The sequence below is a fragment of the Callospermophilus lateralis genome, unplaced genomic scaffold (assembly GCF_048772815.1).
Source record: "Callospermophilus lateralis isolate mCalLat2 unplaced genomic scaffold, mCalLat2.hap1 Scaffold_161, whole genome shotgun sequence".
NCBI classification, from domain to species: Eukaryota; Metazoa; Chordata; class Mammalia; order Rodentia; family Sciuridae; genus Callospermophilus; species Callospermophilus lateralis.
The window spans coordinates 2,511,723-2,526,444 of NW_027512709.1; positions in this window are offsets into that span (position 1 = coordinate 2,511,723).

Consider the following 14,722-nt stretch of genomic DNA (forward strand, 5'->3'; position numbering starts at 1 on the left):
TTCTCCTCTTCTGGGAAACTGAAATGCAAGCAAGGTACACATAGAGAACTTGGCAACCAACTCAGTAAATGATCTAGAAGTTAATAAGTAGAGAAAAAAAATTGAGCCATGAAAGCAGCTGATTTAATACTTGTTCTTGGGTCACAAAAACCACTGCAAATATTTGAGCTGCTAATGAAGCATGGCTATACAAAAGATTCTACTGTTTTCTTAACTCCCGGACTATTTTAATGGTAAAAAAAATGCTATTGCCTAAAGTCAAACATATATCTTTATTGCTACTAGAAGGAAACTGTTTAATAAACACAACTGTATAAGTTTTAGTGCTTCCACTTTTTTTTCCTGGAAGTCAGGAAGATCTTAGATTATGTTAGTAACTATAATAACTCCATTAGAACTTTGTTTCTTTTTCCATCCCTTGGTGCTGATTATTACTACATATAAATTTTACTGATGTAAACTTTACTGCATGTAAACTTTACTACATGTAAACTTTGTGAATGTCCATGCACATTATACTTTATATGGACTATGCTTTACAAGATTCTTGAAACTCCTCTGGGGGTTTCAAGTCTTTGGGAGGTCAGGTGGCCAATAAAACAAGACATTGGCTTAGAGGAATCTTCTAAATTCTTTTTTCTCCGATATTTTTTATGGTGGCCTTTAGATCTCCAAGTCTTTGAGTTTCAGCAATGTCCAATTCATTTCAAAGCAAAGAAACTGAAGTAAAAGTACCAAACAGCTGTCCAAAGTTCAGAAACAATCCTTCATGAACAATTTTGACTCCAGGCACAGATGGATGTCTCCAAAAGCCATCAGGCATGGTGTCTGCTTTTCAAAAGCTGATGTGGAGATATTATTCTCTTCTAAGCAGGAAAAAATAATATCTGTCTATAATGAAATCTTGGTATAGATCCTAAAAAACACCTCATGTCCCTGTATGTAATGAACTTTATCTCCAAATACCCAAGAGATAAATGGAATTAAATGGATGGAGGAATAAATGTACACCCAGAATCTACTCGCCCTATACTAATTAGGTATAAAGCATTCACCAGATGGTTCTCCACCCTCTCACTGCTTAATTGTATATAAAAATATCTCGAGAAACAAACTTGGCAACAATTAGTTGGGGGGATGCATTGCATATTGCTATCTTCCCCTCTTTCTACAACCAAGCTGCTACCTATACCAAATGTTCTTTCACTGAGTACTGCCTGTGTTCCGGGTGACATGCTAGGCACAGAGAATGCAGTACTGAGCAAGACATCGATGACACCTACCTTCCTAGAATATATGTATTTTTTTCCATTGGTACTCAACCAAGAAAAATATTCAGCCATATAGGACACTAGAAAATGTCTGCAATATCTCTAGTTGTCATATGGCTTGGATGATCTCATCTACCAACATTCAGCGAGCAACATATGGGGATGATTTAACACAATGAAGAATTGTCCCCCAGCAATATGCCCAAAGCTCGCTGTCTTGAGAAATAAGCAATTACAATAGAACATGTTAAGTGCTATTATGAAAGAAGCACAGGATAGCTTTGAAAGCACAGGTCAGGGGCACCCACACAGTTTGGAGGCAGAAGGACCCAGTTAGCAACATTTAAGCTGAAGTCAGACTAACAGTAGTGCACCAGGTGGTAGCAGAATAGGGGAGCTAAATTTTATATATTTTTCCAAAAAGGGATAATTAAATACATGAATAAAAGATAGACATTTGTTTACATCTCATTCTTACTCATTAATTGTTGAGATCAAAAACTCCCTGTCATGCTCTTTTAGTTATAAATATCACAGTCATTGTATAAGTTTACATTTATATTATGCATTATTTTAGGGCAGGAGTAAAATCTCAGGGAAGTTTAAGTTTATAATAAATGTTTCCTTGGCCTGGACTTGAAGTTTCCTAGTTGACCTTCCTTTTCTCTTGGTTGTGTCTTTGCACTTTGTTTGATTTCACATACCATTTATCAGAGGCCAAGTAGGGCTCTATCACTCTCCACTACTCACAGCCTCCTCATTAATAATCTAACCTCAAGGGGCAACAGGCTAAACTTGAGTAAAATTTCACCATAGATTCACCATAGTGTGCTCCTCCAAACTCACAAATGCTCAAATGCTTCTGTTTGCAAGAGCTCAGCTATTAACCTGTTTTCCTCTAGCATAAGCCCTAACTTGATTGACAACATTCTGCTCAACACAACTATCACCTTGCTTCAACCATGACTTGTCAAATGCCCCACAGAGAGCTGTTCTCAGACCTCACTGTAGGAAAGGATGGGTGTCCCTGGGGCCAGAATCAAGCAGAGAAACTAGCAATGTCACATGTATAGGTGATCTATTTGGGTCAGTTTAAAGTTTTTTTAAAAAATAAAGAAAATAAAATGCATTTATATGCCATTCTGCAATTCATCCTCAAATCATTTGAGGGAAAGTCAAAGAAGAAAAGAAGCAATTGAAGAGATAAATTACATGCCTGTGGGTTCTACCAATATTTTATTTGATAGAAAGCATTCAACATGTTGAAAGTAATAGAATTTTATCAAGAGAAAAAAAAAACTTAAGAGACCCAGGTCAACACCTTCATTTTACAGATGGGGAGGGTGAGAACAAGGACCAGGAAAGAACTAGTCTAGGCCACTGTACTGGTACAAGGCAGAGCACGTGGTGACTGAGTATGAGCTCTGGGGTTAGGTAATCTGGAGTCAGGTTCCAAATTTTCCACTTATTTTATCCCACTTAGCTTCAATTTCTTCCCATATGAAACAAGGATTTTAGCAGTGCCTAGATACCAAGGTTAGTGTAAGGATTAAATAAGGCATGAACATAAAGTGCTTACCAATTCTTGGTTTGTCGTAAGTGCACAATGAATATTAGCTATTAGAATGATTACCTATGATAGAGAGGTATCCTAAAACACAAATCATACTATGTTGCTGAGGAGCCACTGTATAGTTGGGGAATACATCTCTCCTCAGTCCTACTCCCAGTCACTGGGAAGGAATAGGTCCTTAAGGACAGAGTGGCCCTGGGAGATGGACTCTGGATATATCTCCAAACTCCTCTGGGTACACAGGTCTCAAAGCCCAAACCAAATGCTTCACTATTTGTTTTAAGTCCCCTGGAGGTATTAGAAAGTAACAATCACAATTTTTTAAGGTGAATAGACCATGAATCATAGACTTATATGCTGAATAATACCTCAAATACTTTTTTAGTCTAATTAGATCTTGGTGATAGAATCCTCAAGACTAAAGCCTTAGTCCCTCATTGTACTATTTAGTGTGGGGAGGGCTGGATATCCCATCATAGTGCTATGTCAATTTCAGATGAATACCTGTAGAAGATAGAAAGAGAATCCTCTTTTGGTCTTTGAGCCTTGTTGTTGTTGTTACATGGGATTGGTCTATGAATTCTGTAAAAGGCAAGGTATCTTAGAGTGCATTCTAGTATAAGTCACATTGTGACCTCAAATTGATGGTAATTAGTCAACATGAAGTGAGCATTTTCTAACTAGGCAACGGGAAGACACTTAACATGTATTTTCTCCGCGCAAGTCAGGGAGGACAAGAGTCTAACCATTGTCACCATTTTACAAATATGGAAAATGACGATCAGATGTTGCTCACCTGCTATTACAGAAATAGTAAGAAGGGATGCCAGGATTCAGGCCTAGGAAATCTTAGGCTAATCTCCTACTCTGAATATACTTGGCTCTCCAAATATGACAAAAAGTGGGACATTTTCCTCATGTCCCACTATTAGGGCAATCTTCTACAGTTCCTGTGCATGGGCCAAACTTTTTAACCTCCACTCAATAAAAGTTGGTCATTTAGGCTACAGTCTGGGCTGGTTACCTTGAAACACTTGTGTACATGCACACACACACACACACACACACACACACACACACCACAACATATGGGGAAAATGAGAACAAAGAGAGAATGCACTAAAACAGGTGACAGATCTGTGAACTCTCCTCCATCCAAGGAAATCAGCCAAGTTGAGAGCGCTTGGAAGAACAGAGCAAAGCCGTTTGTTTACTAACACTTGGGAAAACTGAAGTTTAAACCCAAGACCAGACATTAAATATCATTATGTAAGGCACCAGTGCTGTGTCAAGTCCTTGCAAGGCTTAACAGCCAAATTAGCAATAAATTCTGACAGCCTGTTCAGCCAATCCAATGGCAACATTGTGTTTCTTTCCAGGCCCAGGGAACACACACTTGCTGAAGGGAAAAAAAAACACACACAAAAAAAGCACTTGATTACATTTGGTTTTGAATAATTGGTTCGCTGAAATTCTTGAGCTGAAGAAAAATGGCATTTCTAATTTATAGAAATCACTATTTGAAATATAGTTATGGCTGCTCAGAGAACCCCTGGAACTAAATAAATTTAAATCGGCACATTTAAGAAAGCCATTAAGAGGTACCTAATGACAGCCCCTCCAATTATCACTCCAATAGAGCTGATGTGGAACCCTGCCAAAAACCAGCTCCTCTCCTCCCCCCACTGAGGTTGTGTGTGGCTTGATGCCTGGAAGCCCAGACGGGGTGTATCAAGGCCTCTTATACCCACCGGGCAAGCTCAGGAGCCTGATGAGAACTGTAAAGGAGAATAACACATTCCACGCAGAAAAGAAGAGAAAGAAAAAAAGAAAAAGAAAGAAAGAAAACTTCCACTGGCAACTCCAATACCCCTTTGGGAAGATTCCTTCATAAATGCATTTGTTCGCTTGCAAATATCCCTTCTAACCTGTAGACTTGTTGGTGATTGCAAGGAGCCTGGAATGTTATTACATGTAATATCTGAGTGAGAAACAAGAATCTATGCTTCTTCCCAGCCCTGTGGTCCCAGTATATTAGTATGGTTTAGATTTTATCATGCCTCTTCATTGTTATGCAGAAATGCAGGCAGGCAGCAGGTAAAAGAGAACCTCCCCAGGTCACTTTGGTAACCAAGACCCCCAAAGATGAGTACAGGAAGCCTTGTGTGAACCAGCCAGTAATTTCCTTACCTTCCAATTTTAGAAATCCAGCAACTTGAGAAAAACAGTGAAATCTGGTGACCTGGTTTGCCTGCAATGAGAAAACATGGCTCCTGTCTTGACACAGCACGCACCATTTGTGAATTTTCTTCTTTGAGAAAGTAAATGAGACTCTGGTTTGAAAGAAATGAGGACAGACTGACAGATAATGCAGAATGCTTCTGCAAACATTGCAGCAATGGAGTTTCATTTTTGGATTTATCACCCCTGGACTCTGGACCCATTTCACTCAACTACGGTCCTAGTTAGCTTTTTTAGTAACACCCACTAGACACATATTAGGAGAAGGACGGAATTGGGACCTGAGCAAAATTGGACCAGGGTATCTCTGTGGTAGACACAGATCTGGCATGGCCCAGATCCCCTTCAAGAAGATTTTGCTTCCCATTACAGGGATGTTAGCAGACAGCATCCAGCTGCCCGTTCCTACAGGACCTGCCATAACAGCAGAAAGCCAGCTCACAGGAGCAATGCCCTCCCCAGGGCCACCTATATATCCAGAGCCTGCTATTCAGCCTGAGGGAGAACGCTTCACAGGGCAACTCTTATTCCAGAATTCTTTGTAAGGCAAGCCAAGACTTTGTTGGGCCTGTATCACCATGTAACTTATTCCTCTGCCCAATTTTGCTTCCTCTTCCTCTTTAGAGAGGTTGGTGCCAAAGAACACTTTATACTTGAAACTTCATTTTAGCATCTGCTTCTGGAGAACCTAATCTGGACAATCACCTGTGTCTGTTCTGTGGTTTCTCTTCATTGTATCCCCTTCTTGCCCAATACCCAACAATAAATTAGGATAATAATAAAAAGACTTGATTGATTGGCAGTTTCTTCTGCTGCTTTCATTTATTGTCTAAAGTTCTACGTATTCTTAGAATAAGAAGAGTCTTTGGAAGCAGAGAGTTCTGGGTCAAACCCCATTTCTGAATGATCTGGGGCACAATGTTTAATCTCTCTGAGCTTCAGTCTTCTCTCCCATCAAGTGGAGATGTCACCATCTATCTAAGAGGGCTGCAGTGAGAATTCAATGCAGTCACATATACAAAGCACCTAACACAATGGCTTGCACACAACAGGCGTCTGATGATCAGCTATTTACAAGGGTTCCTTTGGCATTGGACACATACTTTCCTTGCATTTTAGTTTATCTTTTCAGGTATTTATTTCTTGTTTCTTCTATGAAACACTAATCTCCTGAAGAGCAAGAACGGTGCTGTTTGCTTCATCTGGATTTTCTATATGATGCCAGGAATGGACTGATGTTGTGTATGATAAATACAAACAATTTTTATTCATCAATTTAAATAAATCAATAAGGTAAAAGAAAAATCCATTGAAGTACATCAAAGGTGTCTGAAAGTGGGTTCTGGGTATGTTAGCATTAGGCCTAACCATATAAGTAGGTATGTAAAGGCTTCAGTGACGATGGTGCCTTCTGTTTATCACTACAGATCTAAGGCACAAGGGTTGACCATGTAGAGCAGACAAGGTAGTTGGGACCCCCAAGTCCAAATGCACAGGTATTTAATAACCTAAGCTGCCAGCGCAGTTGACACTCAATATCAATTCTCCCACAGATGATCAATCAATTCAATCCAATCACCCTGTTCTAGTCCTCAGGTGGTCCAAAGACAAAAGCACTAGTCCAAACAGACTGGAGGGAAGGAATTATATTGTATGGTTGTCTCAGAAGTTTTCTTCCCTCTCTTCTCAGATGTGTCAGTTCATAAACAGCCACCAGAAGAACTAGCAAAAGAATGAAGCTGATGCAGAAGATCAGAGAGCAGAGAGAGGGAAACCTACTGGGCTGAGCTGCTGAATGGCTGAAATACCAAGTCTGCAGTATGTCTCATCTTCCTGTGGGAGGATAAATGTCCTTTTAATATTTACATTTATCCTGTGGGAGGATAAATGTAAATATTAAAAATTCTCTCTCTCTCTCTCCCCCTCTCTCACTCTCTCTTAAAAAGAGAAAGAGAGAGAGAGAGAGAGAGAGAGAGAGAGAGAGAGAGAGAGAAAGAGAATTTTTTTAATATTTATTTTTTTTAGTTCTCGGCGGACACAACATCTTTGTTTGTATGTGGTGCTGAGGATCGAACCCGGTTCGCACGCATGCCAGGCAAGCGCACTACTGCTTGAGCCACATCCCCAGCCCCGACCAGGGAATCTTTTATACTTAGAAGCGTAACAGAATTATTGCCTTTATTTATTTTTTTTTTTTTTTTGGTTTTTAGCAAAAATAAGCTAATCTGAGCTCCTCATTTTAAGATTAAGAAACAAGACCCATAGCTTCGCTATTGTGAATTGAGCTGCTATAAACATTGATGAGGCTGTAGTATGCCGATTTTAAGTCCTTTGGGTAAAAGGGATAATAGAGTCATTCCAAATTTTCTGAAGAATCTCCACACAACTTTCCAAAGTGATTGTGCCAATTTGCAGTTCCACCAGCAATGTATGAGTGTACCTTTTCCCCACATCCTCACCAACGCTTATTGTTACTTGTATTCTTGATAATTGCCATTCTAAATAGAGTGAGATGGAATCTCAGTGTAATTTTTATTTGTATTTCTCTAATTGCTAGAGATCTTGAACATTTTTTCTCATATATTTAACAACCAATAATTATCTCTTCTTCTATGAAGTGCCTGTTCAGTTTCTTTGCCAATATTCATTGAGTTTTTTTCTTGGTGTTGTTTTTTGAGTTCTTTGTATATCCTGGAGATTAATGCTCTGTGTAAGTGCAGGTGGCAGAGATGTTCTCCCACTCTATAGGCTCTATCCTTATGTTCTTGATTATTCCCTTTGCTGTAAAGAAGCTTTTTAGTTTGATATCATACATTTTATTGATTCTTGATTTTACTTCTTGTGCTTTAGGGGTCTTGTTTAGGAAGTCAATTCCTAAGCCTACAAGATGGGAGGGTTGGCCCTACATTTTCTTCTAGTAGGTGCAGGGTCTCTGGTCCTAATGCCTAGGTTCTTGACCCACTGTGAATTGAGTTTTGTGCAGGATGAGAGATAGGGGTTCAAATTCATTCCACTAAATATGGATTTCCAGTTTTCCCAGCACCATTTGTTAATAGACTATCTTTTCTCCAATGTATGTTTATGGTGCCTTTATGTATGTGAGTTTGTCTCTGTGTCTTCTGTTCTGTTACCTTAGTCTTAATGTCTCTTTCTGTGCCAATATGATGCCACTTTTGTTGCTATAGCGCTGTAGATAATTTAAGGTCTGGTATTGTGACACCTCCTGCTTCACTTTTCTCACTAAGGATTGCTTTGACTATTCTAGGTCTCTTATTTTTCCAAATAAATTTCATGACTGTATTTTCTGTTTCTATGAAGAATGTCATTGGAATTTTAATAGGAATTACATTAGATCTGTATAGCACTTTGGGGAGTATGGCCATTTTGACCGTATTAATTCTGCCTATCCAAGAACATGGGAGATCATTCCATCTTCTAAGGTCTTTTCAATTTCTTTCTTTATGGTTCTGTAGTTTTCATTGTAAAGGTCTTTCACCTCTTTTGTTAGATTGATTTCCAAGTATTTTATTTTATTTATTTATTTTTTGAGGATATTGTGAATGGGGTAAGTTTTCCTAGTTTCTTTTTCGGATGATTCATCATTGGTATCTAGGAAGGCAATCGATTTATGGGTGTTAATTTTATATTCTGCTACTTTGCTGAATTTGTTTGTGAGTTCTAGAAGCTTTCTGATGGATTTTTTTTGTCTTCTAAATATAGAATGATGTTGGTCTTGGGTTTAGCATATATAGCTTTTACAATGTTGAGGTATGTTCCTACTATTCCTAGTTTTCTTACTGTTTTGTGTATGAATGGATGCTGAATTTTGTCAAATGAATGGAAAAGGAAAATGTGATATATATATATACAATGAACTATTACTCAGCCATAAAGAAGAATGAAATTATAGCATTTGCCAGTAAATGGATGGAACTGGAGACTATTATGCTAAGAGAAATAAGCCAGTCCCAAAAAACCAAACGCTGAATATTATCTCTGATAAGTGGATGCTAACACAAAATAAGGAGAGTAGCCATTTCTTGGATTAGACAAAGGGAAAGGAGAGGGGATGGGAATAGGAAAGACAGAATGAAACAGATATAGCTTTCCTATATTCATATTGAATATACGACCAGTGAAACTTCATATCATGTATAACCACAAGAATGGGACCCTAATTATAATAAGTTATACTCCGTGTATGCATGTCAAAATGCACTCTACTGTCATGTATATGTAAAAAGAACAAATTAGTAAAGAGAAAAAAATTCTAACCATAGCCATTTTAATCATTTTTCAATTACAGGTTTGGTTCTTCTCTGAAACAGTAACAAAAAGATGCATGAAGAGTGTGTAACATATCCTCTCAAAGTTGATGTGGTTTAAGGTCTCTTTGATTTGCTCATCCATCTACACCAACTTTAAGGGCTATCATACTCTTTAGAATATTTGTTCTGAGTCTAATCTAGTTTGAAAGTGCACTTTAGTCCAACATAAATATTTTGTGTTATTTTATTACACTATAACTGTTTCACTTTCTGGCCAAAACATTTGCCTTTTTATATATTTTTTAACTAATTCACCTCTGGTTTTACTTGCTTAAATTAATATACTTTCATTTTGATTTTTTTTTTTTTTTGCCTGATTGTGGGTATTTTACCTTTCTCTTTACCTACGTGCTTTTTTCTACTCTTTTTATTCAGAAACCAGTTATTAAGGTTTAACTCTCAATTTCACTTCGAACTGAAAGAAAGATCTTCCCATTTGAAGGTCCTAAGCAGTGATATAAACAGTAGTTATGGAGGGCAAGGTGGTCACCTTAAAAAAAAAAAAAGACCCAGAAAGGCATGCTCCGCACAGCAATTAATCCATTGTTCAATTTCTATTATAGGCGTCAACAATGTTCATTCCCAAAACACACAACAGATATGAACTCTTATTACAATATCTGCAACTTGAGCCAAGGGACAATGCTAAATGTTTCACAGGCTTTGATACTACAGAGACATTTGTAGACTGCTATACTCATCACCAAACAAAAAACAAGAGTGGCCTGAGGAAGAGATGGGAGGCATGTTGATCTGATTGGAGAGACTTATCAGATTTAAAAAGAAATATCCATATACACTTAGAGAAGGGAGATTAACAGGATAACTTATGCTCGTTCACTTACTCTGACAATAGTAATATATATTCCTATTATAATCATACAGAGAAGGAAAATAAATTTATATTCGAGGCATATATACCTGGGCTCAGTCAGGAGCACCACAGTTCATCAACCCAGCCAAAGCACTGTCATTATTGAAAGGAATGTAGGAATATCTGAGGTGGGTTGAAGCAAGTATCAATCTTTTAGCAATAGTATGGGCAAAGGTTCATGTGGACTTTGTTCGTTTTGATAATAATAAACAGTGTACAAGTGGAAAAATAAGATTACGAACCCCATTTGAATCAAATGTATGATATGTCAAGATCATTGTAATGTTTTGAGCAACTAATAAAAAATTAAAATAATAATAATAGTAAACAGTGTTTGGAAGGCTAAGGTTCCTTATTGGAAGGAGGCAATTAAACTATTGTTGCTTCACTGTTGTCAGAAAAATTTTAGTGGCCTGGAGCAAGGGAATGTCTAAGACCTGAGCAAGGGAGAACCCAGATGGATGCCACTGAGAGATGAGCCAGTCACAGTGATTGCCATAGGTATAGCCCCTCTGGGGAAGCAGTTTGAATGTGAAAGTTGTCTTGTATACATCTGGCCTTTCCCCAGCCCCAGCTATTTAAACTTGATTCAAGGGCAGCCAGCTCAGAGCCTGACCATAGGTCCCTAGAGGTGGTTGAACAGGAACATCTCTACCAAACTCAGATGCAATTAGATACTACTGAGCAGGTGTAGGGAATAATGGTGGGAGGGGGGAAATATCACCATAAAGGATGACTGTATGAAAATGTCAGGGGTCTTTAGCAGATGTCAGTACCTTGGGACTACTAGACAGAGGTACCCAAGGGGCTTCATAAATGCCAGTGGATTCACAGTGTAGTTCATGGACCATCTGCCCCAGAATCACCTTAAAAATCCAGATTCCTTTTCTCTACCCCAGAACCACCCATCAGACCCCATGGGAGCAGATTCCCAAACCCACATTTCGACAAGTTGATTATCATGTGTGAAGATAAAGTTTTAGAAATATTAATATAATTCAGAACCATTATCTTACAGTTGAGGAAACTAAGTCACAGAGAGATCATTTAAAAAAAATCTCATTTCCCACGTATCCTCACCTTTTCTACTAGATGTGTTGCCCCCTACTCTTTCCTGAGTGGTGGTTCCATTAGGAGACCACGTTCTGCTTACAGTGCATTCCCTTCCTGTATTACCTGCATTCATTCAATGCATACTTATGGAATACCCCTTAAGGATGAAGTCTTTTCTTAGGTTCCAGGGAAAGAGAAATGGAATCCCAAAATCTGTGATCAAGGCACTATGTGTTGCCTCCATAAATTTAATTATAAACAACTTTGCTTTCCAACCATTTCTATCAGTCTTCTTTTTAAACACCCAGGTGCTTATTATGTGTTTGCACAGCAGTCTTTCAATAACAATGATTGACAGAACAGACCTAATCCCCCACTCCTTACCCTACTCCTGACAAAGGTCTTCTCAAGTCAAAAAACTAAACGTTGCTTGGTTTCTCATCTAGAAATGGGCAAAAACATGCTTTCTTACAATGAGGTCTTAACTAAGACAGCCAGATTTCAAATGGTTCACCCAAATCTAAGATGGTCTGAAGTTCTAACAGTGATGGTCACTAAACTGTTAATAACCACCAGCACCTGAGGAAGACCGACCATTAGCCAAGCAAACTGGCTCACCTCCAACAAAGACAATCTGAGCACCCTTGGCCCCTGTTGGTTTCATTTTAAATGTTTCTCTTTTATTGTCTAAAACCTGTAATGAAATGTCACCAAAAGGACAAAAGGGCCACCATTTTTATTTAAATGGAGTTAATAAAGAGCCCCCCCCCCCCCCCCCCCCGTCAGCCCTTCACAAAGAAAACAAAGTGCCTCCTAATGAAGGCAGGAAATAGCACTCAGGGAACACTGGGAGAAGTAGCCTACCAGGCAAGGATGATGGAGTCACAGCTCAAATGGAAAGTTCTGAGCATGGGAATGATGTGGAAGCACCCGGCAAATAGGTTTCCACTAACTTATTTGTTTTAAAGGGGAGAGAGGAATATGGAAGGGCATCAGGGAATAACTCTGCCCAGAACTTCCAACCACCACTCACTAGACCTTGTCCTTAGAGGTAGAGTGGGACACAGTAAAAAGAGGGCAAAGGCGAAAAGAAAAAGTGATGGAAAAACAAAACCTGATCCCTTACATAATTTCAGAGAAAGCCCAGGGAATTTAAATGGATAGGGCAAGAAACAATGATAACAGTGCCTACAATCCTTAAAGAAAAAAAAAAACAGTGCACAATTTTCAAAGTGCTTTGATGCTATTTTTATGGTTTCACTGCTCATTCATGGCCTGCAGCTCTGGGTGGTGACATCCATTGTCAAGGGAACTGGCAACACCTTGGTTCTGCCTTGCCACTTCTAAATTTTTTTGTTTCCCAAAAGAAGAAGCCACAGAAGAGCTGTAAGGGTTGAGGGAAGCAGGCAGGGCCTGGGGATTTGTACTTCTACAAATAATAAAAGACATTCTTACCACCCTATGTGCTGGGATACCAACACCGGAGCTACAAAGACATAATTCTGCAAATATTCCTAGGATATCTGGAACACGGTCTGGATTGCCAATAAAGCACTCAGCATCGCTGACAGGATAAACACACAGAGAGTCAACCTACGTGGAGGTGGGGGAGAAAGTCTCTCTCACAATGTGACGCAGTAAATGTAAAAGTCACCATCAGTACATACCCAAGGAACCTGAATCAAAATGAGAACCGGGCTGCTCAAGAACTGTGCACTGTGAAGCAAAGCATGTAAATGTTTAAAGATGGAATGACATTTCCCTTTTCACTGAGATATTCTGATGCTGCCAAGAACATCATAGAATTCCCTAATAATGGCCAAGGGGTTTTTCTTGAAAATAGGTCCTCCCATCTGTAGTAATGCAGATATTACTGGCACACGTCTGATGTTCCTCATGCATACAAAGCTTACAACCCACCGGCTTCTGCCCCCATTAAAATGATAGATAGCTACTTTTTAAAAAATATAATTGTCATAAAATTCCCTGCCTGAAACTGAAATGCTTTCTTCCTATTTTTCTACTTATTCTAAGTGACCCCATTAATGATATTTTTCTACTTGAAATAATTGGATAAGCTAAAACTGAGAAATAAGCACTTTCCTTTTCTCATTGTTTTTCCTTCTTTATCTCTAACAGCCCCAGGAGATCAAAAACACTTGTCCTTAGGGCAATATCAGCAGTTAATGATTCATGTTCAAAGGCTCCAAGTTGTCTAATTAACAAAAGTTGATGTTTGGCAGAAGCCATTTTTGCTTTCAAGTTAATAGCACACAGTGTATACAAATGCGGGACTGCATGCAGGTCTTCAAAGCTGGCAGTGTGCCACTCATTCAAAAGTCTCTAAGTTCATTTTGTCTGACCCAGACTTCATGTCATTAGAAGTGGACCATTTTCATTTATTTCATTCTGATTTATTGGTGCTTTTACAGAATAGGTCACAAATCACATCCTTCTATAATGTGCTCATAAACGTCACGTTTCAGTTTTTATTAAAAAACATACTTGATTAATGAAAATAATATGAACATATTTTCTGTAAAGTGTATCCTTAATAATATCAGTCACTAAAAAAAAATCATTAAAATAGTCCAATCATCCTCTTAATGTAAATGGTGTCATGGGCTAGATATTTCCTCAACAACAGACACTTGGTAAGACTTCTAGTACTATACATACCACCATGTCATCATGAGATTTTTATAGAGAGGAACTGACATTTAAATCATAAATATTGACATTTCCTAAATCATGGTATGTATGTGTTTCTAATATCAGTGCTTTTGAAATTAGCAGAACCCCAAACACATCAGATAATGCTGCCGATTCACCATGATCTTAGATTTTACAATGAACTTGATTTCAAGAAGCCAAGTGCTAGCTGCTCTCTAAGGCCAGGGCACTCTGCAGGACTGGTTATTTCCCTTGTTTGTGTCTGTTCTAGTAAAGAAGGCATTGCCTCTGCATCTTTATAACACAACACAGTGGTTAAGAACCTACGCTCTCAACTGAAGACTGTCTTGCTTTAAATTTTGCTTCTACTTTCTAGTTCATGGAAAAAGCAACTTCAAAGTGCAGCTTCCTCATCTGTAAAATGGACACGATGCTATTTTTTCTTATAAGGCTGAGTAAATATAATTTATTCAGAATGGCTTGTGATTAGTTAATACTCACCAAATGTTAGCTATTATTTGTGTTCCTTGCATTCCTCCCCAGGGATGAGAATATATTAACTAACTAACGCTTATGAAAAGAGCAAATGAGTGAGTTAATGAGGGTGCTAGTATTCCCTTTTACAGATGAGTAAAACCAGCTTCAGAAAAGTAAAGAAACTTGTTCCACATTATCACTTATTAAATAGCAGGCTCATTTCTCAAATTTG